The following is a 22665-nucleotide window of genomic DNA, read 5'->3' on the forward strand; positions in this document are numbered from 1 at the left end:
CAGGGTCAAAAGGCAGACGCAAGTTATATTGTTTGTTTTAAATAAGAAAGCCTTTCTTACTCAGCCCAGCAGACTTCTGCTGAAGTTCCATTGCCTAACACAGTGTCACATGGCTACCTTTAGCTTCAAGGAAAGCTAGGACAGGAAGCAAATGAAAAGGGAGTTCAGAGTAATGGTAGAGTCAACCTATGAATTATGATTCCTCCCACTAGGTGTTTACAGTGTCATGATTATTATTCCCTGACCCAGGAACCTAGGGTCCAGACCTGGTCCCTGATTGATGCCTTTTAGTCTGATCCTGTGATTCATTTTCTTCCTTCCTTGAAACTTTCTGTCTTCTGGAACTCAAGCAGTCCCTTTCCAAAGTCTGCAGAAGAAAAAAATTATTTAAGCACCCAAAAGTGTAGAGGGGGGAAAAAAAAGAAAGGAAAGGAAAAAAGTGTTACTATCTGACAATTCTGGATCTTCTCAAATGTGCAAAGTGTGTGGATAGTCATAACAGTCTCCAAACTATCCTTCTAAAATTTAAAGGTGGGAACAACTTTAATCAGATGCAGAATCCACGTAAACAGCGGAGAACCTCTGGCTTTACTGTCTAGCTGCACAGTTTTGAATTTGACAGAAGCTTCAGGGTCTGTCTTGTCCTACTTGAACCACTGAGATATCCCTCCTAAAACGACAGTATTGCAGCAATTAAATGTCTTATCATGGCCAAAAAAGAATAAAGGAAAAAAAAAACACAAGAAAAGAAATAAACTCTTCTATGGTTTCTTTGCTCAGGGTTGCTATTTTTAACATAACAGGTCAATGCAGGACACTAAAGTGTAAAAGTTAAATCTACGTTTATCTTTAAGGAGAACATAAAATTGGAACCTCAGTTAGAAGAGCTTTGGTTTTATGTTCAAACCTCTCCATCGCTTTGAGAGTTTCAGTGGGGGACTTGCCATAGAGTTGTGCTCATAGAAAGCTATTTGATTCCACCACGTTCTGAACTGGAAGCTGAGTGCTAATCTTAGCCCCTACTGCCTATCATACGCTGTAGAATAAAAAACTGCTGTCACTAAATGTTAACTTTACAACTTACTACTTGACTTCCAAAATGATTTTTCTGCTTTGTTCTGTATAACCCAAACATGTTGTTCATTTCCTAGTGGGACGGTCACATACATCTTCAATTTTAAATACATCTCCCTTTAAGTAGCAATGAATGGTCTCCCCAGAACTTGCTTCCTATATCAGACATTTAGAAATCAAATATTTTTCCACTGACTTTTTATTATGCATTTAACAATGCTTTGTTTTGATTTCTGATTGATATTCCATTGGCAAAGGCTCCTAAATGCTGTAAGCATAAGATACCCTCCGCCTACAACTTCTGTGTCACATCGTTAATATTTCATAGGATCTGAACATGCTCTAGGAGCTTATTAACCTATATAATGAGATGGAGAATTTTATTCACTGAAATTCCAAGGCCTGTTCCCTGTGAGATTAATAGCAGTCACAGACTTCCCTGGGGGCCCTGTGTGAAGAGGAGGGGCACGAATTGAGAGGGGAATACTTGAGTGGAGTAATTGTGTGGGAAAGAAGGAGAGGCAAGTGGCATCATGGCATCAGGAAAAGAAGGGGAGAAAGACACAGAGAGAAATACACACAGAGAGAAACACACAAAAAGAGAATGGGTGGGACAGAGTAGGAAGCACAGCTACTGCAGGATCTCTGGAAGGGAAGGTATTCCAAGGAATTTTAGGATATTTTGCTCTGTAATGTGCTGTCTATAGTTAAAATTGTGCACATTTGTCTTACTTTGTTTTGTATTGCTGTAAAGAAATACCTAAGGCTGGGTCATTTCTTTCTTTTTTTCTTAAAAAAAAAGATTTACTTGGTTCATGATTCTGTTGGCTGGAAGATTGGGCATCTGGTGAAAGCCTCGGGCTGCTTCCAGGCATGGGGAAGACCAAGGGTAACTGGCACGAGATCACATGCAGAGATCTCATGGCCAGAGAGGAAGCAAGAGGGAAATGGAGGAGTGCCAGGCTCCTTTTCATAACCAGCTCTCGTGAGAAACAATGGACTAAGAAATTATTACAGCAAGCACAGCACTAAGCTATTCATGAGAGACCCACCTCCATGACCCAAACACCTCCCGTTAGGCCTCACCTCCCACTGTGGGGATAACATGTGAGGCTTGAGGGGGACAAACATCCAAACTATAGCAGCACTCTTTCAAAAAAACTAAATACAAATATTTCCAAAATATAACACAATGTTATTAACTATAGTCTTCATGCTATACATTAGAACTTAAGAATTATTCATTCTACATAACTCTGACTTTGTACCCTTTGATCTTCCCATTTTTCCCCCTTCCCACCCTTGGTAACCACCATTGTACTGTTTCTAGGTACTCACTTTTTTTTTGTTTCCTTTTTGGAATTCCAAATACAAGTAAGATTATGCAATATTTTTTTTCTGTGTTTAGCTAGTTGAAATTTACTAAGAAAATAGATTTTATGTGTTCTTACCATAAAAAAAGTTTAAAATTTTTTAGAAATTTAAAATGCAATGTATACTATGCCCATAGTATACATAGTTGATCAAAGTATAGTGAAAAATAGACTAATAATTACTTTGATCTGATCATTTTACATATATGTATCACTATGTGTCCCATAAATATGTATAATTATGTGTCAATTAAAAAATTGAATATTTTCAATAGAAAAATGAGGAATAATTATTCCAGTAATCATAAAAATGATTAACTTCAATGAAGAGGCAATAAGATGATATCAGGAAGAAAACGTGAGGGCTTCACAGTTACTAGTAATATTTTAATTCTTAAGAGGTACTTACATAGGTTTATTAAAAATAAATGAATAAGTTAGGCATGATGGCTCTCACATGTAATCCAAGCACTTTGGGAGGGCAAGGCTGATGGATTCCTTGATCTCAGGAGTTCAAGAGCAGCCTGGGTAATATGGCAAGACCTTGTCTCTATTAAAAATTATTATAAAAAGCTCAGTGGTGCATGGTGGCATGCACCTGTAGTCCCAGCTACTCTGGAGCCTGAGGCGAGAGGATTGCTTGAGCCTGGGAGATTGAGGCTGCAGTGGGCTGTGATCACACCACTGCACTCCAGCCTGGGTGACAGAGTGAGACCCTGTCTCAAAAAATTTAAAACAAAATTAATGAATATAATCAGTTTTTTTTTTTAAAGAAAGGATTTACACAATGTACTTAGCCATTGAAGTCAGATGTACGTTCTGAGAGATACACCAATGGGCAGGACTGGCCTCATGCCAGCCAAGATATATTTGGGTTACACTCATAATTTAAGCCTCTTCACAATTCAACAATAAGGTTCATAATTTCAACTATAAGTAGCATGTTACAGAGTGAAACATCCTAACATTCCTAAAGACGCATCCTCTGCCAGAAGACTCCACCACAGCTGTGCCTCCCGCTCTATCCTGCTCATTCTCTCTTTCTTTGTATTTATCTCCATTTCTCCCCGTGTGTATTTCTCTCTGTGTGTCTGTCGCTCTCCCTTTCTCTTTCTCATCCCATCATACCATTTGCCTCTCCTTCTTTCCCACACAAGCTCTCCTTTTTGCCTGCCTCCAGTTGCTGAGAAAATTATTTCTTTAAAGAGGGCATTTCCCAGTGAATTGTGATGTGTCCTGGACAGTATGTGTATAGTGGAAAGAGTGTCAAGCATGGAATTGAAAGGCCTGGCTTGCAATCCCTACTGTGCCATTCACTAACTCCTCACCTCAACTTTCTTACCTATAAATGAGGCTTCAGCACAAAATTGTGAGAATTAAATGATATAATGTCTGTAAAGTCTCCTTCCACAGTGTCTGGCGCATAATGATTTTAATGGATCTTGCATCTGGATCAGTGGAGAATACCTAAATTACACCATCAGACTATTTTTACCCTGATATGCCCATATGGGGTAGAAGTAAAGAGGCATTTCTATTACTAATATAATTTTCTAATCAAGAACTACCTCTGGGGTCATCAAAAAAAAAATCCAAATTAGTATCAACAGACCCATTATTCTCCCTTTTAAAAAAATGCAAAACTAGTTAAATGTTGCTGATTTTATACCAACAGGAAAGTTAGGGGAAAAACTAAAGGATAAAATCCTTGTAATTTCGGCTCCACACATACCTTTAGCAGGTTCACTGTGGAATAATTTATTTTTTTCCATTAATCGGGCCAAAGGCAACATTTGTGCCCTGAACCGCTGGAGCTCTGACAGCAAGGCGCTAGCTGCACATCATCCACCCAGCGTTTGTGCTGGAGAGCAGGTGGCCTCTGACCCATGGGATTGAGAATGCAGAGAGGAAGAGAAGAAAGGGGCACACTGCAGCATCTTGGGCTGGATTCACAGAGCGGGGCACGTACCCTGGCTCTCACAGCCAATAGTCTTTGTGAAAACACGGCTTTCTGAGGAGCGCTCCCACGTTGCTGTCCACGTACACTTTAGCTCGGCATCTCTGTCTTGCCTAAGGAACACCAGAGATGGAATCACCTTACAATCTCTGTAATGAGTGCCAAAAAGGTACCCGAAGGGCTATGCCTTGGTCTCCATCCAAAACACAACATCTCACTGTTAATTAAAGCTGCATAACACTCCAGGGTTCCCACCAGGGAGAGATGCAACTGCAGCATAAAATGATGGTGATTCCTAAAATAACCTTGGGCACTAAAAAAGCACTGATGGGTAAGAACGGTGCAGAGAGGGACTAAAAAGACATTTTCTTGTCACCCCTGCACTGTCAACCTGCAGATCTTAAGCTGGGCACTGTCCCCCTTTGTTAATTGAGCCAGAGGGCCCTGCCCTACCATTGTGCTTTATAAATCAGGAAACTGAGGCCTAAAGACTTAGCTATGGTCACACTGTCTTATCATAAAACTAATGTCATGTAATTGTTGTTTCTTTTATCCCATTTACCAGGAATGTGTGGGCCCTTTTAGCAGCAAAGGCAAACAAAAAGAAAACATTTTTGACCATAACTACCTTAAATATTTTCACGGGGCAAAGGTATGGAAATGGAAATAGTTAACACTATGATTCTAAAAACTAGCAAGTTCAAAAACTCTATGAGACCAAGCTATATTAATGTATATTTTCAAATGGAGGCTGAAGACTGCACATAGCTTCATTTCAAGTTGTGCTTTAAAATAATGCACCTCTGATTGTCCCAAATGGGTAGTGGTGGTCCTTGGCTTCAAACAAAAATTACATTAACTCCCTTGCCTGAATAAAAAGAGTGCCCACTGCCAGCAGTTACCCGTTACCACAAAGACCAAGCAGGTAATTTCTGTGTATTTGTCAAATCAGAGGTGCGGGCTAGCAAACATTACACGTTTGCATTTCTCTTTCATGATGTATGCGGCCTGCATTAATATGGAAATAGATGCAGCCCTAAGGCACTTTTGAAGTTGTCAGGGCTGTTCTCATGTGACAAAGTTTTCATGTCTCCGTGCATTGTACAGTGCTCCCTTGATTTTAAAATCTGTGCTTACCTGATGTATTGTAATTATGGGATCAAAAATGACAGGATGATGCTATTCCAAAGTTAAAATGAATGATAATAATACCTTAGGTTTATATAGTGTCTTTCTTCTGAAAAAGTAAAAGATTTCTTGCATATATTACCTCCTGTATCCTCTCGACACCCCTGTGAGGTATTGTTAGCCCCATTTTACAGATGGAGAACCAGAAACAGGTAGGTTATGTGACTTAGCCAAGGTCAGCAATATTAACCTGTCCACCAAACCACCCCAGTAGAAAGCAGTGAAGACCCACCTCACTGCTGAACCTCATGGCACTCCTCATGCCTAATCTACCCCATGTATTACTTTGTACTTCCAGTTATGGGTAACACTCAACTGCCTAATCTCTGATACTAGGTCTTTGAGCATCAGATCTATCATTTTATTCTTCCTTCTTTTCTACCCCACCTTCTCTTCCTTTCCTCCATAAAATTTCTGAGGATATACCCAACAGCTTGCCATTTTGTTGCATTCTACAGACTCAAAGAGGGCTGAATTGTTCTTCTTGTCCCCCAGGAGTTCACAGGCTGGTGAGAGAGTCAGAGAAACAGGCAGGCAATCATCACATGGTGGGATTCATGGGCTCAGGGAGTTTCCCAGGGAAGGAGGCTTGTTGGCAAATGGTACAGAGGACTGAGGACTGGAGCTCTGGTTACCTGGTGCATGTTCTGGAAAGGAGGGTAGGCTCTGAGGGGGCACATCCCCTTGGCTTCATGGAACCCTCACCTCATAGGAAAAGGTATAGCTGAAAGAAGAACATAGCAGCACCTCAGGCAGTAAGTGATGAGAAGCACTGTTCTTGCCAGGGTCCAAGAACAGAACTTCTGAATATAAACTTCCCAGGGCCTGAGAGTGCAAAGTAACGTGTCTTAGCACAGACTGGAAATCTCTTTGAAGTCTTTAGTTTCAGTTTAAGAAGCCATGCAAAATTTGTTTCTTCCCAGCCCATCTTAATACATGGCAGATCCAATCTTTCAATTGCTTAGATCAGAACCCTGAAAGTCATCCTTGACTCTGTCCTTAATACCCCACATCCCCTGGGAAATCCTGACAAACACATCCAAACACAAACCACTTCTCACCACTCCTTGCCATAGTCTAAGCGGCCATCATCTCTTGCCTGGAGTTCTATAGGAGCCTCCTAACTTGTTCCCCACCTCTACCCTTTTCCCCACCCTTTATCCTCGCTTTCTAACCACAGCACAACAGCCAGAGTGAGTCTCTTATAATCTAAGTCATCAACTCAAGTTATTCTTCTGCTTCCTCTCCTCTAGTGGCTTCCCAGCCCAGGCAGAGTGAAGGCAAATTCTGTAGCTCCCACCTCCCACATCATCTCCTACAATTTTCCCAACAGTCACCCAACTTCTGCCTAACTGACCTCATTATTGATCCTGGAAGCATACCCATGAAGAATACTCCCATCTCAGGAACACCTTTTTTTCTGTTCCTCTCCCTGGAATAATCTTCTCAAGATATTTGATAACCTCTTCTCTCATTTTCTTTAGGTTTCTGCTTAAAATCACCTTTCCAGATGATCATATACCCAACTCCCACCTTCATCCAACTTTGTTTCTTTTGTTGCACTTTAACAAAGCCAACACAGATTATAAACTGTTTTTATATACATATCATCAAAATACTCACTCCATGATGGTACGCACGTGACTCCATCAGAGCTTAGGACCATGAAAGCATGAAGAAGACACTCAATTCGATATTGCATTTGTTTTATGTTTCTTAAATTAAAATGGAAGTTTTAGGGAAGTGAGTCTGTGATGTTAGTATTGACTGGCACATTACCTCAGATCTGCATATTGAAAGCAATGAAAGCAGGTGTCCAGTAAAATTTTGCTTTATAGAGGAAATAATTATACTCATATTAGAGAGAATCTTGGCATAACATCTATAATTCTGACCTAACCACGTTCCATCTCCTATTCTTCTGCGTGATGCATTAAGTGTGCTAAAGTCAATTGACAATTGACCTTCTTACAACTGATTTAGTAGCACATTAAACTTTTTCAATGTAACACATGGCTTTTATAATCCCTCTCCAGCCCCAGCCTTTATCTATAGTATACTTATATACACTTGTTTGTTACCTTCAAACACTAATTATGCCTTCCTAACAGAACTCATTTCCATAAACCACACATACAACTCAAATCATTATTACAGTCAAATCTTGCCTTTACCAAATTGATTCCTTCAAGGGCAAGAGCTATATCTGCTTTTCTTTTTCAATCTCACTGATTAACCCCATGTCAGTCCTTTCCCAATGTAATACCAAATCAGTCACGGATATATGAGCAATTATTCAAGAAGTTAAAGTCACATAAAAAGAAAAATATCTTTTATAATTTGAGACTTTGGGGTAGGCTTAGCTCTAAGGCAAGTGGTCAAAGATTTCTTCATATGGTCACTGATACCCCTCTAAGCACAGTTCTAAGATCTCATTGTAAGTCCTCATTATTTTTATAATTTTTATAAGTTGCTAACTTAGGCCATATAAAGCAGAGGAATGCAGACTATCCACTCTTATATTACAAAGCTGATGTATATTTGTTGTGAAAAATTGTGACAACGTAAACAAATAAAGGGAGAAAATAAATGCATTCGTGGTCCATTACCTAAGGATAGTCATTGTCAGCATTTTAGTCTGTGTCTTTCCTATTTGTTTCTGATCATAATGTATTTATTGCTTTGTTCCTGACTTAAATTTTAATTGTTTATTTATGCAAGTAATAAATCATTCTCCTTTTAGAACATATAAATACAGAGAATGAAAAAGAATAGGCCAGAAATGATGGCTTATGCCTGTAATCCCAGCACTTTGAGAGGCCAAGGAGGGAAGATTACTTGAGCCCAGGAGGTTGAGGCTGCAGTGAGCCAAGATCCTGCCATTGCACTCCAGTGTGGGTGACAGAGTGAGACCTCATCTCAAAAAAAAAAAAAGAAAGAAAGAAAGAGGAGATTATTTATAATCTCATCATCCAGAGACTGCCACTGTTAATTTCAGTAAACACTCCTTCACAATTGTACCTATACATACACTCATGCATGGATATTTTTTATATATATATATATATATATATATAACTCTATATCAAATATATTTCAAATATATATATCAAATATATATATTTCAAATATATATATCAAATATATATATTTCAAATATATATATCAAATATATATTTGAAATATATATATATATATTTGATATAGAGTTTCCCTTTTGTTGCCCAGGCTGGAGTGCAGTGGTGCCATCTCGGCTCACTGCAATCTCTGCCTCCTGGGTTCGAGCTATTCTCCGGTCTCAGCCTCCCAAATAGCTGGGATTACAGGCATACACCACCATGCCTGGCTAATTTTGTATTTTTAGTAGAGATGGGGTTTCACCATATTGGTCAGGCTGGTCTCAAACTCCTGACCTCAGGTGATCCTCCTGCCTCAGCCTCCCGAAGTGCTGAGATTACAGGCATGAGCCACCATGCCCAACCTAGAGTACATATTTTGTTTCTACCAAAATGCTATAATGTGACATATAACACTCTACAAAACTAGTTTGATCACTTAATGTTAAGTCATATCACTAATATTGTTATATCATCATCATGATTTTTGTGGCTACATATTATTGCATTACATGGATGTATCCAAACTTACTGTTTCATCCCCTATGGTTGAGCATGTTTGTTGTTTTCTCTTTTTTTCTAGTGAAAGTGAACATCCATGCAAGAAAGCATTTTTCTACATTCATAAAATTTGTGGATGTAAAATAACTGAAGCAAAAGACACACACATGCGTAATTTTTTTATACCTGCTGATGGCAGAAAGATGCTAATATTATTGTTCACTTGTTTCACTTGTTTCAAAGTGAAATCTCCTCTGCACGTCTTTTCTCTTTAATTTTTTCATATCTTTTTGGTCATGTTTTCACCTAGAACATGGACATTTTCTATTATATCCTTTTCCTTATAGAGTTTTCACTGCATACAGGACACTTATTGATCAATCCTTGCTATTTAACATGCAAACACAATGTTACTTTCAACACAGTTTCAACTTGATGGATGCTTTGCTTGTTCAATGCACAAGTGTAGCCGGATCAAATGAATTCACCAACTTCCTCGTTTCTGATACCCTGACATGTACTTGGGTTAACTCTTAAGCTGTTTGGAAATTAAAAGCTGCCTATTGAATATGTGAAATTTATGAGAAGTCCTTTGTAGTGGTCTTATATGCTGCATGTTTTCTTCAATTAACGTTAGTGTAATACCACTGCCATTGTTGCCAGGTACTGTTAACTTATAGTGTAGCTAATCTGCCAAATCTCACACAAGCATAAGCCAATATGCTTATTGTAATTTTGACCTTTCATCTCTCTTTGCTCCTTGACATAAGCCAACAGGGGTCTTATGCAAACAAGCCCAAAACAATGGCATTCCTTCCAAACTCTTTAGGAAAAAGAAGGTGAAAAATCAGCAAGAGTTACATAGCCTTATACCTGAGTGCAGGTGAGATGTTTTTAGATTGATATATATGGTGTCATTTTCTGGACCATTAAAAATCCTGTCACCTCTGGAATGAAATGCTGCAGTGATTTACTTGCTGGTGACATAACATCATGCTATCATTTAGAAAGAGAAATGAGAAGTAGAAGTATTGAACCGAACATATTTTAAAGTTTATCACCTTAAAAAAATAAGATATTTTGTATAGGAGAAAAATCTGTAAATTTATTTTCACCGATCAAGTTCTTCATCTAAATCATTTTGATTTAAATGACAAACTAAGCTTTGAGGGAATAAACAAGTAAATGAAAGAAAAGCTTTTCCTGGCTGGGTGCAGTGGCTCACGCCTGTAATGCCGAGGCTGGAGGCAGGGGGATCACTTGAGGTCAGAAGTTCAAGACCAGCCTGGCCAACATAGTAAAACCCCGTTTCTACTAAAAACACAAAAATTAGCCAGGTGTGGTGGCACACACCTGTAGTCCCAGCTACTCAAGAGGCTGAGGCCGGAGAATTGCTTAAACCTGGGAGATGGAGGTTGCAGTGAACAGAGATCATGCCACTGCACTCCAGCCTGGGGGACAGAGCAAGACTCCATCTCAAAAAAACGAAAAAGAAAAAAAAAAAGAAAAGCTTTTTACCAACAGGGCTAAGAGAATGCTTGCAAACTCTTTGACAGGTTTTCAGGGCCATTTAAACAATTTAATTTTTTTTTTTTTTTTTTTTTTTTGATGGAGTCTCACTCTGCTGCCCAGGCTGGAGTGCAGTTGCATGATCTCGGCTCACTGCAAGCTCTGCCTCCTGGGTTCACGCCATTCTCCTGCCTCAGTCTCCTGAGTAAGCTGGGACTACAGGCATGCGCCACCATGCCCGGCTAATTTTTTGTACTTTTAATAGAGATGGTGTTTCACCGTGTTAGCCAGGATGGTCTCAGTCTCCTGACCTTGTGATCTGCTCACCTCGGCCTCCCAAAGCGCTGGAATTACAAGCATGAGCCACTGCGCCTGGCCTTTTTTTCTGTTCTTAAGACTTCATTCACCTCTAGACTGAGCCAGAGTATGATGACAACAAAACAATCATTTTTTTTTTCTATTTCCTAGAAGCTTCCCATATGGCCCAGGAGTCATAAAGCCTCAGAAATAGAAGGCATCTACCTGTGGCCCATTGAACAAGTTAAAGCAAACTGCGTGTCATGAATTGTTTTCTTGTGATATTTAGGTGGTAATACAGGTATGGTTTAAGCAAGAGAGAATAAAACATACTTTGAAGACTTTTTTAATTATAAAAGTGTTCATTCAAATTTTTTTTGTCATAATGAATCAGAATAAAGACAGATGCAAGTATTTGTAAAGAACATCTATTAATGTCTACAGACGGAACCAATATCTACCCAGGAACCATTTGTAGAATCTGAAGCTTCTCATGATCAGAAAGCAGTCAGATATAATTCATCATGACTGCAGATGCTCCATTTAGGGTGAAAACTAGATTTTTTAAGTTGGTATTGGTTCTTTCTGCAGTACTGACAAATTGGAGAGTAACTAGTAGTGAGCCTGTTGTGTGAAAGGTATTTGAAGTTCTTAGAACTAAGAGCACCTGGGGGAATATGATAGTGGAAGATTTGTTTGATGAAAAGAGGGAGCAAGTTTATTCTGTGTTGTTCTGGGAAAAAAAAAGAATGTGATAAAGAAAGTAAAGTCCCCAGAAAAATTTTTGGCACAAAGAGTGAAAATGTAATTTTAGGAAGACAGCCTAACCCCTCCTTTATAAATGTTCCTCACTCCGCCAACTCCGCACCCCATGAGGCACACAGACTGAGAGACACACGCCTGCTAAACGATGCCACTTTGGAGGCGATGTCTGCATTAGGTGACCCTGTTCTCTTGGCTCCAACTAATTATACCAAGGGCCACACGTCTCAGATTCCCTTTCTCAAAAACACAAAGAAAATAAAATGTCGTCAGATGGCTGGGGAAGGTGGAGTTGGCTACAAGATCAGAGTTGGCCCAAAGGCAAGTCAGTGTTGCTGGAGACTGTCAGATGAATCCAGTCTGCAAAAAACAAGAAAGAAGCAGATGTTCAGGGAGAAGAGGAGATAAGAGACTGTGAAAGCCCAGAGAAGTGATGGAGAAAAAATATCTGATGACATTCCAGATTTGGAAAGTCCAGAACTAGGTTATCGGGGATGCTCCTTTATATTTGTAATGCCTCCTGCTCATCTCCACCTTCTTCCTAAGCTATTTTGAACAGGATTCTATTTCCTGAAATAAAAAAAAAACCCTAAAGAAACCCAATGACTCAGTTTCCTCCTCCCTTCTTCCTGAACTTCAGATGCCAAAACCAGGACAAATGGGTACAAGTAACAGGGAAGTGTATTTCCTTTGATGATTGAAACTGTCCAGACCTAGCATAACTGTCATTCAAAGTGTTCAAACAGGCTCTAGAATCTGCCTCTTGCTATCATTGATCATCCCACTGGAGTTACTTATGTTTGTTTTTCTTCATTTATAATCTTTAGTTACAGTTAGAATACTGTTTAAAGGTTGACAAGCAAAGATAATTTCTTAATCTCGTCTACATACAATGGTAGCACCCATCAGTTGCCCCTAAATTCCGCAGTAACCACTGGATCTAGGTTAAAGTGTGCTGGGGAAATGGCTATACAGTTAAAAGCTTTTTGACTTTTCCAGGTTTCTAAACTTCTCAAAGCCTCAGCCTTGTCATCTGTAAATTGGGTGCACAATCCCTTCTCTGAAATCTTTGGGCAGGAATATTTCAAATTACAGAATTTTAAGACTTCAGATATTTTGTGGGGTTTATATACCGTATTTTATGTAAAATCATCACCAAAGTTTGTGTAAATACCCTTTACTATCATTGTGTCTGCAGTGAAACATTTAGATATACACACCAACTGGGATAAATAAAGGACATAAATAGTCCTTATATTAATTCAGGTCGGATTTTGCTGTCGGATAAGATTGCTAATAAAACCCTCCTGTGTTTCAGAAACTTTTGGATTTCAGGATTGTGGAATGGGCTTGTGACCTGCACTATTTGCCTCTTAAAGGTGTTGTAAGGATGAAATGCCACCATGTAGATAAAGGAATTGGAACAGACTCTTGGTCTCTGTTGGCTTGTGACCTGCAGTATTTGCCTCTTAAAGGTGTTACAAGGATGAAATGCCACCACGTAGACAAAGCAGTTAGAACAGGCTCTTGGTCTCTTTTTTTTCCCGCCCTTGCCAGGGATGCAGATTCCACCATGACCCCAGGACTCAGCCTGTCTCTCTGTTGCCACCATTTGTCCTGGTGGCTTCTTCCAATCCCCTCTTCTTCCCTCCAAACCTTGAGTGACAGATATAGTCTAGCTGAGCCCACATAAATGATGTAAGAGGTTTCAAAGACAGCTCTGTCACCAGCTGAACTTCAGCAGAGTGCTTGGCACATAGTCAGGGCTCTGTTTGGTCACTATCACAACTACTTCTACTACTACTGGGGGCATTACTGTCTTTCTACCCCAGCTACCAATGCCTGGCCATGGCTCCTTTTTCAAGGAGAAACTGCATCCTGAGTGACATTTTACTGTCCACTCAAAAAAAATAGGAAAGATCTGGGAACAGTAAACAAGATAGCTTCTTCTCTAAATGGAAGTATAGGGAAAAGGAAATATATATCCAAGTTGGCATTCACTGGAAAATAGGCCATTTGGATCACAGCCTTTGATTATTCAGTTGAATCCCATACTTACACACCTTCAAAAATGTTAATTGAGCCCTACACCACTTTAAATGTGTTAAGACTGAAGAGCAATCAAAACTCTTGTAGGAAGGGACTGTCCTTTAATTCTTATCCTAGCAGTTTCTTGTAACTTAGAAAATGCTGCGTGGAAAACTCCCAAGCCCTCCAAAGGAAGTAAAGAAACTCCCATCAGCATTGAGGGACTGCAGCTTCAGTCTTCCCGTCTCACTTGAGCCAACCCAATGGGCTGGGAGTTTCTAAGTGCTTTCCTTTGAACCTTTGCAAGTTACTGGAATTCTGATAAAAAATTCATTTTTCCTTCTGCCCCTTCTCCCAGAACTAATTGCTCTCTTTGGTAACCACAACTGCACCAAGATCTAAGCTTTATGAGCATAAGGTAGACTAGCAGAAGATATTTAGGGAATTAAAATAAAAAGAAACAGAGAGAGTTTAAAATGCTTCATAAACACCAACAAGACTTACTGAGAGCACTCAAGATTGGCAGTAAGTTTTAAGAACATGGTTGCTGATAATGATAGTCCACTTAGATGAGGCCAAGTCTTCCTGTGCCAGTGAGGCCTAATTTGCTGCATACTAATGAGAAAAGTATCTAAAAGTCCATTGATTTAATCTCATTAATGGTTACCCTCAAAAGCAATGACATGATAAGTTTTCTACAATTTGCTTCTAAATAAAAAGAAAAATAATCAAATTTAAAATTAAGTAAATTGCTTTAGCTTGCCATTTAAAAACAGCACAAGTAATCTAATTTGCTAAATTTATTAGGAGTAAATGTGAATGAACTCAGAAATTGAATTTGGGCACCAATGCTAGGGCAGTCTCTGTATCAACATGTAAGAGAGCACAGCTAGGTAAAAATTCTTTTTGTTTCTGGAGTCTGAAAATATGTGAAATAAAATGGAGAGGGATGCCCAAATGCAAACAGACTGAATTTATTCCCATGCTATCTTACAATAGAGTCAATAACATCTATCGGAATAAACAAACCCAAACTCAGAAGTTCAGCTTCTCAGCCTGGTCAGTAGATCTTATTAGTATTTATGAAGTAATTTGAATTTTAAAAATTCCCAGCCAGGTGCAGTGGTTCATGCCCATAATCCCAGCACTTTGGGAGGCCGAGGCAGGCAGATCACTTGAGGTCAGGTGTTTGAGACCAGCCTGCCCAACATAGTGAAACCCCACCTCTACTAAAAATACACAAAATAGCCGGGCGTGGTGGCGGGTGCCTGTAACCCCAGCTACTTGGGAGGCTGAGGCAGGAGAATGGCTTGATTCAGGGAGGCAGAGGTCGCGGCGAGGCAAAATCATGCCACTGCACTCCCATCTGGGTGACAGAGCAAGACTCCGTCTCAAAAAAAAAAAAAAAAAAAATTGGTTCAGTTGCAATTGTCCAGAATGATAAGTTAGCACATCATATCATTTTGGGGCGGGGGCAAGTGGAAAAAGAAAACATTTTAGAGGATGGATGGGAAGAACTGTTACTGCTCCTCTCATGTTTACAAAATAACTGTTCTTTGTATTATTAGCATTGTCCTATGCGCCAATGCCAGTGTCACTGAGGTAACAGGCAAAGGGAACCGACCTTGGGCCAGATGCTTGATACATGTGGTGTCCTTGAATGCCCATAGCCCAGTGGGGTTACTAGTATTGCTGCACTTCACAGATGGAGAAGCTGAAGCTTAGAGAGCCTAGATTACCTATGCAGCATCATTCAGCCAGTAAATGACAGAATTAAGATTCATATTCATATTTCTTTGAGTTCAAAGATTGTGTATTATTAAAAGTTACTCAATAAATATTTATTTGAAAGGTTACATTTTACTTAAAGAAAATAATTTTCACTTCTAATAACAACAATAGCCAATGGCTTTCTACTTTCACATCCAGTTTTTAGATATTACTTTTACCTTCACAACAATCTTGGCTATTTGTGTTGAGGTCAGTGTCGTTATTCTCATTTTACAAATGAAGAACCAGCGATCCAGTAACCCTAGGGAATCTACCTAAAATTATGCATTTTTAAGTGGATGCGGCTCTTAAACCCAGGTATATGAGCTTGTATACCAAGCTTTGCTCTGTCCCCCACTGCCTCCTCTGCTCAAGGAAAATGAAAACTAAGACTAGAGGACCAAGGTCCATCTTCTGACCTCTGATGTCTAACCAAGTTTCTAAGATTGTGTTTATCTAGAGAAGAGAAATAACTATATGAGAAATGGTTGATTATTGAATTCAAATTAATAACATGAAATCAACTATTTAGAGGCTTAAGTGTTGATTTAATAAAAAATATATTATAATTTGGGCAACATGATGAACAGTCTTACAGGGCGTGTAAAAAGACTAGCTCTCCCAGGATCTAACAATATTGCTATTAGACATCACTCACTTGGTTTATTCCATAAAATCCCTTGGTTACAATTCAATCCCACCTCTTCTCGGTTCCTCAGGAACACTGGTTCATTTTCCTTATTTACAGGGAAAGTGTTAAGCCTTATTTTTTCTTAAGCTAAAAGACCAAAGCAGTCAGAAGAAGAGATAACAGGGATCTGACAAGGCCACAAGGCAATTACACGTCCCTCTCCTATGTACCTGCCTGAATGTTTATGTGGGATCGGAAAAGGACAAGATGCCCTTCCTCTTGTGAAGTCTCCACTGATCACAGAAGCACTTTTCAAATAATCTTTTCCATTTTGCTCCTCTGGGCTGCTTGGCTTTGTAAACTGTCAGCAAAGCCGTCAGAGTGGGAAGCTAGATATTGCAGTCTCCATGGGCGGATGCTGCCCAAATCATGTCTGAGAGATGGCAGGCACAGGAGGGCAGAGCAAACCATGTCGTTGCAATATTCCTGAATCCCTCGGGCTAATTAGGCCTTCACATTCTTTTATAACAGTGAAAAAAAAAAATAGCTACTTGGAGATTCCATTAGAAAGTGCACAGTTTCAAGGGACATGAAATAGCCCAGGTATTGCTGCTGGTAAAATGAAACCTTTCTCTCTTGATCTGAGATCATTAGCTTTCTGTTTTACAAGAGACCATCTGCTGTTCTTATCTCCAACCAGAGATCCAAGGGAAGCCCTTTCATCAGCCCCTGGGACAGGATTATCTGCCACAACTGTTGATTACTCTGTGTCAGGAAAAGTGAGAGCTTGCAGAACAGGCAGTAAGAGAGAGAAAAGTGAAATAATTGCTTTGTGGGGAGCCCTCAGTGTGTGCAACGCAGGCAGAGAGCACTGGGTACGTGGTTTCACTTTATCTTTACAACAACGCCAGGGAATAGGTCAAATTATTATCCCCATTTCACGGATTGTGGGAATTGGGACTTGCTTGTTATCAGAGTAAGTGTTGAGAAAATCTGCGGAATGTTTTATAAAGAGTAAGGTAAAAGGTAAGATGCAGGCATACAATTTTCTTGTTTAAGGTGAAGCCTCATTTTTTTTTTTAACTGGCAACTCCCCATCAAGGAAACTACATTTTTCCCCTTCACAATATTAGGTAGAATCATTTTTTGCCTACATTAGCCTTCCTTTATCTTAAAATCCATATTCGATGTAACAAATATAATGTATAAATGAAAAAAAAATTTAAAAATGGCATTGATTATCTTGACTGGTATGAAACCATAAATACATAAATGAAAGTTTACATAGTTGTAAAAGATGAAATCTGTATGTATATATTTGGATGTTATTGAGCAAATATTTGAGTGCCATACCCATGTTAGATGGTAGAAATTTTTTTGGTAAAAAGATGTCCTATTTTTTCTCTTTTTTTCATAGAGCTTATGGAGAAAAGATGATAAGAAAATATATCACTATTTATAAATAATGTGGTGTTTCTGAAGTTCAAATGTGAAATGAAGCACAAAACCCTAATGCTCAATTTTTGTATTACAAACTTTATTTAAAAAATCAAAATGTGAATTACACAAAATAATTGCATAGGAACAATTTCATTTGGCAATAAAATGAGTGTTTACCATGAATCTTGAAAAGACGTTAAATTATTTAATTAAAAAGAATTAATGAGAAAATAAAAATAGAAAAGAAAGTAAGCATAATATGATGTGCAATAATAAATAAGTGACATCGAACAATTCTTTTGACACTCTTCACAAGAATTTGTTATACCCTTCGCTCTTGCTGCTTGATAGAATCCGAAACAGTGCTTTGAATGAACAGCAGCATCTTGTACATATGTAGGGTATACACTTGACTTTCTCTGTAGAAAACACCTTTTTGCAGGTGATGTTTTTCTGACACAATTTAGGTTCTACAGTTGCTAAACCAAATTCTGTTATTTCCTAATTTTGAGAAAAAGGATTAGGAAAAGAAATACAAGCTAAGCAATTTTTGTTACCAACAGAGATTAAACTAAAAGCATGGATATGCTATTCTTCAATTGCTTGGTGAATTATGCCTTACCCTGAATCATTCTATGAAGACTTCACTGAGCATACCTCAATTTAGAAGAATAACCATAAGACCCCCAATTAGAACTATAATTAAATGTCATTTGGAGACTAATAACCAAGGCTCACAATGTTATCTGAGTTGATGACAGTGGAGAAGAGATGAGGTTGCACGGTTCAGCTTCTGGTCAGAAATGCCAGCTCGTTATTATACTCCAGTAAATTTCATGCACTACTACATTTATAGCTACTATAAACTGAAAACATAAAAGACAGAAAAAGTGGAGATATAGTGATCGCATGATGGGCCTTGGAGGTTCAGTTTGATATCCATGGGATTTATTCCTTGATAACGAATATGCCTTTTGGTTTTACCCAACTAAATTTGTTTTCCTTTATTTCCAAACTTTTGTGAAAATTGGCATAAAATAAAAGATTTCATGGAAAAAAATTGTATCCACTTAGAAAGATATGATGTTTTGCTTTGGCACAGTGGTTAGGCCCCAGACCTCTCTCATCATGGAGACTGAAACATTGAGAGTTTGGAAGCCGGATCTTGAGAGGTTCCAATATTTTGCTGTCCTGATTTCCCTACTGCTGTGGTCTGAATATTTGTGTTCCTCCTATATTTATATGTTGAAATCCTAACCCCCATGTCAATGGCACTGGGAAGTAGGGCATTTGGGAAGTGATTATGTCATGAGGGCTCTGCCAGACGGGCCCTCACCAGACATTGAATGCTGGTGCCTTGATCTTGGACTTCCCAGCCTCCAGAACTCTGATAAATAAATTTCTATTGTTGATAAGCCACCTAGTTTATGGTATTTTGTTATAGCAGCATAAACTGGCTAAGACACCTACAAAAGTTGGGAATTCTCAGCTAGATTTTGAGATAACAAATTGTTTAGCTATACTAGATCTAGAAATGCTTCTCTTTAGGGACAAATTTTTGAGATAGCTTCACAATTTCTTTCTTTTCCAAGAATCTAAAGGTAAAACAAATCCACAGAAAATCAAAACTTGCTTTTAATAGATTTTCTTTTAGGCTAAAATTATTATTAGTGCATGTTGGGCTCAACAACTTAATCCAGAACTGAGAATAAACTGCTTCTCTAGTGGCCTATTCAGAAATCAGGAATGAGAATACATGGCAGGAAAATGACTACCAAAATTGGAATAAAATTGAGGTTGGCCAGAAATAAAACCACATACAGCCAACAGATCTTTGACAAAGTGGACAAGAACATACTGTGGGGAAAAGACACCCTTTCCAATAAATGTTGCCAGTAAAACTGGATTGCCATATGCAAAAGGATGGAATTGGACCCCAATTCTCACCATATACAAAATCAACTCAAGATGGATTAAAGACTTACATGTAAGTCTGGAAACAATAAAAACACTGGAAGAAACCCTAGAGAAAACTCTTCCGGACATTGGTCTAGGCAAAGAATTCAAAACCAAGACATCAAAAGTAGGCAACAAAACAAAAAATAAACAAATGGGACTATATTAACTAAAAAGCTTCTGCACAGCAAAAGAAATGATCAACAGAATGATCAGACAGCTTGCAAAATGGAAAAAAAATATTTGCAAACTATTCATCTGACAGGTGACTAATATCCAGAATTTTAAGAAACTACAACACAACTCAGCAGCGACAACAGCAAAAACAAATAATTCCATTAAACAGTGAGCAAAGGACATAAATGAACATTTTCAAAAGAAGACATACCAAGGGCCAACAAGCACATTTTTTAAAAAGCTTGTCATCACCAATCAACAAAGAAATGCAAATCAAAACCACAATGAAACATCATCTTATACCAGTCAAAATGGCTACTACTAAAACGTGAAAAAATAACAGATGTTGGTGATTATGTGCAAAAAAGGGAATGCTTATACACTGCTGATAGGAATGTAAATTAGTACAACCTCTGTGGAAAACAATATGGATATTTCTCAAAGAACTAAAAACAGAACTGCCATTTGATTCAGCAATCCCACTGCTGGGTATTTACCCAAAGGAAACAAATAATTACGTAAAAAAGATACCTGCACTCATATGTTTATTACAGCACTGTTCACAATAGCATAGATATGGAATCAACCTAAGTGTCTGTATTAGTCTGTTTTTGCATTGCTATAAATGCATAGGGCTGGATAATTTATAAAGCAAAAAGGTTTCATTGACTCATGATTCTATAGGCTGTATAGGAAACATGGCTGTAAAGAAAGCGAGTCATTTGCTCAGTTTCTGTTGAAGGCCTCAAGAAACTTGCAATCATGGCAGAAGGGGAAGGGGGAAGCCTGTGTATTACATAGTGAAAGGGGCAGCAAGACAGAGAGAGGGAGGAGATGCCACGCACTTTTAAACAACCAGATCTCATGTGAACTCACTCATCCCCAAGGAAATGGCACTTAGCCATTCATGAGGAATCCACTCCCATGATCCAAACACCTCCCACCAGACCATACCTCCAGCAGTGGAGATTGTATTTCCAGATGAGAGTTGGAGGGAAACATCCAAACCATATCAGTTCCCATCAATGGATGACTGGATAAAGAAAATATGGTATATATGCACTGTGGAATACTATTCAGCCATAAAAAGGATGAAATCATATCTTTTGCAGCAATGTGTATGAAACTAGGGGCCATTATCTTAGGTGAAACAGCTCAGACACAGAAAGACAAATATTGCTTGTTGTCACTTATATGTGGGAGCTAAATAATGTGTGCACATGTACATAGAGTGCAGAATGACAGACAATGGAGGCTTGAAAGGCTCGGGGATTGGGATGGATATAGTAATAAAAGCCTTGACTTCACCATTATGTAATATATACATGTAACAAAATTACGCTTGTACCCCATACATTTATACAAATTAGAAAATAAACTAGAAGTTGTAAAACCGTTTGAGAACATCATGTAAAAAAGCAAAAAAAAAAAACACTATGCTTGTTTATAAATAAATAAAGCAAGCAGGCAAGCATACATGCATTTAAGCTTTTGTGAGGCCAGAGAAAAAAGTAACTTTTGTATAAATAGGAAGAAGTTGAGGAAGTTAGAACATAAAGGAAGTGGGAGGATTAGAGCAGCTCAGCAGCTGTTTCGTGGCTTTGTAGGGCTTATTTCGGCATATCTGGCATATGTAATCATGCGTCAGGGTGGACTTCGTGGGGAGTCCTATATTTACCAGGTAAGTGACCAGATGTCTTTGCCAATGTATGATAATTTCTGGAAAAGGGATTTAAAAATTCAGGTCATACCACCCAAAATAGGAAACCAGCTCTTCTTGCTTTAAAGGAAATTTATGGATAATTCAAGATAAACCATCTGTGCAATAAGAAATACACATCCTACAGATGGTGAGAATTATAGGATCCATAATACTGTTAATAATAGTATCAATTGTAGATGTATTGTATGAGAAATATATGTATGTGTGACCATGGGGTCTGTTAGGGTAGTACTTTATATTGATACACCACAGTCAGACTCCATCTCTGCTACAGTGCTGGACACATAGTAGGCTTTCAGTAAGTCTAGAAGGAGAGAAGGGAAGAAGGGCTTTAGGGTTATCTTGAAGTATCTGCTGTGTGTATTAACTGAAGTTAGTTATAATGGACCATGTAATTTAGCAACATTGAGACTAAGTGCAATTGTAGGAGGAAAAAAGATAGGTGGATTTTTTTTCTTTTTTTTGTAGTCAGGCCCTCTCCATCTTCCCTCTATTGAATGACTATATGATATTTACCTGCACTCTCAGTACCACGGCAGAGATTAGATTGCAGATCCAGATCTTTCCAGGTTGGGCATGGGCAGGAATCAGGAGCTGCCATGCATCGTAAGATTTCAGTCACCTGAACTTGTTAGAAAAGAGGTGCCGATGATTTCTTCCTATTGTGGCTGCCCTAGTGTGCTAATAGTGATTAATTTTACATCATATGTTGACTAGTTTTGTTTTAATCCTATATGATATGCTAGAGCCTGCTTGTATGGCCACTTACTATTTTTAGAAAATTTATTTGTGAGCCGGTTGTTAAACACAGCTGTTATTAAATATTAAATGATATAAACTTAGAGTTAAATAATTGTATTAAACTCTAAGGTAATAAATATTCAAATGCATTACCTCCAGTGACTTTACTGCATTTTACTATGATCTATGCCCTTGAGATTATTTATTCCTTTTGTATTCGAATGAGGGGAAAACTATAAAATGGTACGCTAATGTACCTATCTTCTAAGCTCCACATTCAGTGATAGCACATTGCTTGCCTGAAATTGGCCATAGTAGGAGTATTCACTCTACAGAAATTGAAAAATGCTACAAATCAGGGCTTTTTCAGGGGTTGAGGGGAAGGGGATGGTGGCTAAACATTTTCCAGCACCTCACAAAGT

Source organism: Hylobates moloch, unplaced genomic scaffold (assembly GCF_009828535.3).
Source record: "Hylobates moloch isolate HMO894 unplaced genomic scaffold, HMol_V3 SCAFFOLD_1, whole genome shotgun sequence".
NCBI lineage: Eukaryota > Metazoa > Chordata > Mammalia > Primates > Hylobatidae > Hylobates > Hylobates moloch.